General features: G+C 38.1%; 1 pseudogene; it reads right to left on the bottom strand.

Annotated features, from left to right (window-relative positions):
- Positions 1-398: 398 nt before the first annotated feature.
- On the bottom strand, positions 399-1,597 carry LOC105499287 (N-acetyllactosaminide beta-1,3-N-acetylglucosaminyltransferase 2-like; annotated as a pseudogene).
- Positions 1,598-4,928: the final 3,331 nt, after the last annotated feature.

The following is a 4,928-nucleotide window of genomic DNA, read 5'->3' as shown; positions in this document are numbered from 1 at the left end:
AGCCATTATTCTCTGCAAACTAAGGCACGAACAGAAAACCAAACACCACATGTTCTCACTTGTAAGTGGGAGCTGAAGAATGAGAAAACATGGACACAGGGAGGGGAACAACACACACTGGGGCTTGTGGAGGGGGAGGGGGAAGAAGAGCACCAGGAAAAATAGCTAATGAGTGCTAAGCTTAATATCTAGGTGATGGGTTGACAGGTGCAGCAAACCACCATGGCAAACGTTTACCTATGTAACAAACCTGCATGTCATGCACATGTATCCCAGAATTTAAAAAAAAAAAAACAAAAAACCTAAATTTAATTTTTAAAAAATATTGTAATGTGAGAACACAACATGGGAACTACTCAAAAGACACCTTTCTATGCAAAATTTAGTTTGGATATATTTTAGCATTTTAAATAAACATTTTGCAACCAAGACCAAATATCAATCATCTCTTTAGGTTTTCTACTATGTACTAACATCAGATCTATGTGGGAACAAATGTTTTCTTGTTTGTCTCCTTCATATCCAATGTCCTGAAGCCTTTGTGTTTCTCTGGAACAAGGCTAAGTTTTTGAAGGCACATTCCAGTATAAAAATCATCAATAGGTTAGAGATGGACCCAGTCATGATATGGTACAGCCTCAGAGCCAGGTGGCTGGACTAGAGGAATCCGCCCACCCCCTTGCATAGCGTGAGTAGAGGACAGAGTAAAGGACTTCTAGAATGTAGTATTTCAGCTTCGTATCCCCATGAGGTCCAGCATTGTGGATCACATCACCTATAAACAGATCTTTGGCTTTTTTTCTTGGATAAGCTATTCACGTAATTCAGTATGTGATGGGTGTTCACAAAAACATCATCTTTGTCTTTGAAAACAAACTGAGTGTCTTGGCAGGAAGTACTTACCCAGAGAGAAACAATACTTCTTTCAGAGACAAGTTGAAGAAAGTGCCTCTATAGCTCCGCATAAAAACGTCTTGGTGCTTCTCATTCTCAAATTTCAGCATATCACAAAAGTCCGGGTGGTTGACCTCTGGGGGTATCTGGCCCAGCAAGAAAACTTACATCACCCTTTGGTTTCCCACGTTGCTTTCTGTGACCCAGGAATCCGGAATCACTTGCCTTCTGGCAAAATGCGGAGTGAGGTATGTAATCACCATAAATAAGAAGTGCTTCTTTGCACATTTATCTGGCTGATCTATAAGCAGTGAATCATTGCGGCATCTCAAATACATCAGAAAGTCTTCAAATCTGTCTGGGAAATTGTTAAAATCTGTAACCACTGACGTGACCCTCAAGTCAGGTTCACTGTAATTCATATGACATATACTGGAAAACCGGTACACTTCCCCATCTGGTTGGCCAACGTACTCAGGATGGGATTGTATCACTTGTTCAGCTTTTCTTGTTCTCTGTTCCAGTTTGCCTCCAGAGGTGTAGCAATCTTCCAAAACTTCTCTTTAGGTATTATTATTAACCCACCTTACATTTATTATTATTATTGGCTACTGCTTTTGGAGGCTTCCACAATCAAATAAACGAAGACATTTGCCATCATCAGGTTATCCAACAACTTTATTCTTCAACGTCCAACACTCATTTCTCATATCTTGTCCAAGACTAGTTCCAGCTCGGTGGGGCAGGGGCACGGGGCAGGGGCACGGGGCGGGGGTGGGAAATCACTGCCATACCCATTTTTCCCACGCTGCTCCATGCTGCTCAGCCCTGAGAAGGCCACAGCTCAGCCTCTATGGGCGGTCAGGCAGTGGGGACAGCTCTAGTTCACCTCACCTTGCCTCCAGCACTCGCCACTGCAGCCGATGTGCCTCAGTCCGGGTTCCATCTTCAGCTCCTAGCACAGGTGCCACTGCCACCCTGGGGTGCCTCGCCCGGCCCCCTTACTTTTTCTTTTCTTTTTTTTTTTTTAACTGTTTAAAATAAAGTACTGGTTAACAACCCTACTAGGTACATTGGTACACGGAATAGACATTCTCTTCGAGAATGGGAACAACAACAACAATTCTTAGAAGTGATAACTTTATGCCACGAGACACAAAAATTCCCCCAAGAAAAGTCTCAATCAATAGCCTAATCTTCCATCCTAAAAGCCTAGGAGAAGAAAAAACCCAGAGCAAGCACAAGGAAGAAAATAATAAACATTAGCGTGTAAATAAATGGAACAGAGACTAAAAATAGATAAAATCAATGAAAACAAAGGTTATAGTTTTGAAAAGCTCAACAAAATTTACAAACATTTAGCTACACTGACCAAGAAAAAGAGAGAGAAGATTCAATTACTAGAATCAGAAATAAAAGAGGGGACATGACTACCAACATTATGAAATAAAAAGCATTGGCTGGGCACAGTGGCTCACGCCTGTAATCCCAGCAATTTAGGAGGCCGAGGCAGGCGGATCACTCGAGGTCAAGAGTTCGAGACGCCTGACCAACATAGCAAAACTCCGTCTCTACTAAATATACAAAACTTAGCCGGGCGTGGTGGCACAGACCTGTAATCCCAGCTACTTGGGAGGCTGAGGCACAAGAATCGCTTGAACCCAGAAGTAGAAGTTGTAGTGAGCTGAGATTGCGCTACTGCCCTCCAGTCTGGGCAACAAAGCAAGACTCTGCCAGGAAAAATAAAATAAAATAAAGAAAAAGAAATAAAATACAATGAGCAATTGTATACCAACAAATCAATAAATTAGATAATTTATGTGAAATGGATACATTTTCCAGAAAGACACAAACATACAAAACGGACTCAAGAAGATATATATTTTTTAAATCCAAATAGAAATACAACAAATAAAGAGATCAAATCAGTAATGAAACAACTGCCTAAAAAAAAAAAAAATCCCATGCCAATATTTCACTCGTAATTTCTTCAAACATGTAAAGGATTAACACCAATGCTTCTCAAACTTCTCCAAAGGGTAGAATAGGAGGAAACACTTTTCAATTCACTTTATCAGGCCAGTATTACCCAAATACCAAGACCAGACAAACATTATACACACACAAGCTAAATACTAATATCCCTTATGAATATAGATGCAAAAATCTTCGACAAAATATTAGCAAACCAAACCCAACACGTAAAAATAATTATACAAGACTGTACAATATAACCAAGTGAAATTTATCCCAGGAATTGAAAGCTGATAACATTTGTAGACCAATCAATATAACATACTGTTTCAGTCTGTGCTGCTATAACAAAATACCACAGGCTGCGTAACTTATAAAAAACAAAAAATATATATTTTTTTTCATAGTTCTGAAGGCTGCCAGGTACAAAATCAAGGTGCCAGCATTTAGTATTTGATGAGGACTGCTGTCTGGTTCCAAGATGGTGCCTTGTTGCTGCATCCTTCAGAGGAAATGAATACTGTATCTTCTCATGGCAGAAGGGAGGGAAGGGACTGAAGGGCAGGAGAGTGTCTCCTTCAAACCTGAGTGTTTTATAAGGCTGCTAATCTTATTCATGAGGGTGGAGTCCTCATGACTTAATCACCTCCCATAAGCCTCACTAATTAATATTGCTACATTGGGAATAAAGTTTCAACATGAATTTCGGAGGAGACACCATCTTTCAAACCAGAGTGTGCACCGTGTTTATAGAATAAAAAGCAAAACCACACGATCATCTCACCAGATGCAGAAAAAGCATCTGACAAAATCCAGTGCCTTTACATGAAAAAAAAAAAAAAAAATTCAATGCACTAGGAACAGAAGAGGACATCCAGAACTTGATACAAGGAATCTATGGAAGTCCCACAGCTAACATACTTAATGATTAAAGACTGGAAGCGTTTGCCCTAAGATAAAGTATAAGATAAGGCCATCAATGGATGAATGAATAACGGAAATGTAGTATATATACACAGTGGAATACTATTCTGCCATAAAAACAGGAAGGAAATCCTGCCATTTGCAACAACATAGACGAACCTGAAAGACATTATGTTAACTGAAATAAGCCAGGCAGAGAAAGACAAATATGACATGATCTCATTCATATGTGGAAACTAAAAAAGTTGATTTTATAGAACTTGAGAGTAGAATGGTGGTTACCAGATAGGGAGAGTTGGGGGAGGAGGTTGAGGTGATGTCAGTCAAAGGATTAAAAATTATATTTAGATAGGAGGAATAAGTTCAAGAGATTAATTGTGCTACATGGTAACAATAGTCAATACAATATAACTCCAGCATTGGAAAAACGTTAAGAGAGTTAATGTTAAGTGTTCTCATCACAAAAATAACTTGTGAAGTAATTTCCACATTAATTAACTAGATTTAGTCATTCGAGAATGTATATATTCCTCAAAACATCACTCGTACATAATAAATACATGCATTTTTTTCTGTCATTTAAAAGAGAAAAAAAAAGAACAAGACAAGAATGTCCACTTTTACCACTGCTACTCAACATTGGACTGAAGGTTATAGCCAAGCAATTAGATAAAAAAATGAAATTAAAAGTATCCAATTGGAAAAGAAGTAAAACTATCTCTATTTACAAATGACATGATCTTATATATTGAAAATCCTAAGAAATCCATTAAAAATATAAGCTAATAGGCAAGTTCAGCAAAGATTTTGTATACAAGATGAATATAAAAATTCAAATTTTTATCTATGCAGTAACAATGAGCAATCTGAAAATGAAATTAAGAAACAATTATACTTGTGATAGCATCAGAACAATAAAATACTTAGGAATGAGCTTAACAAAACCAGAACAAGATTTGTTTGCTTACAACCATAAAACATCATTGTGTGGATGACGGAACAAATATATACAACAAAGTAGGGTGGAAAAGATCGTAGTGCACAAAATAATACAAATGAGATAAAGAAGTTCCTTTAGTTACCTGTATGCCTGGGTCAGTCACCACCTAGCCCTGCTCTATTCTATTTCTTATCAT

The sequence above is a fragment of the Macaca nemestrina genome, chromosome X, assembly GCF_043159975.1.
Source record: "Macaca nemestrina isolate mMacNem1 chromosome X, mMacNem.hap1, whole genome shotgun sequence".
NCBI lineage: Eukaryota > Metazoa > Chordata > Mammalia > Primates > Cercopithecidae > Macaca > Macaca nemestrina.
The sequence above is the reverse complement of the archived record's forward strand: the minus strand, read 5'-3'. Positions and strand labels throughout refer to the sequence as shown.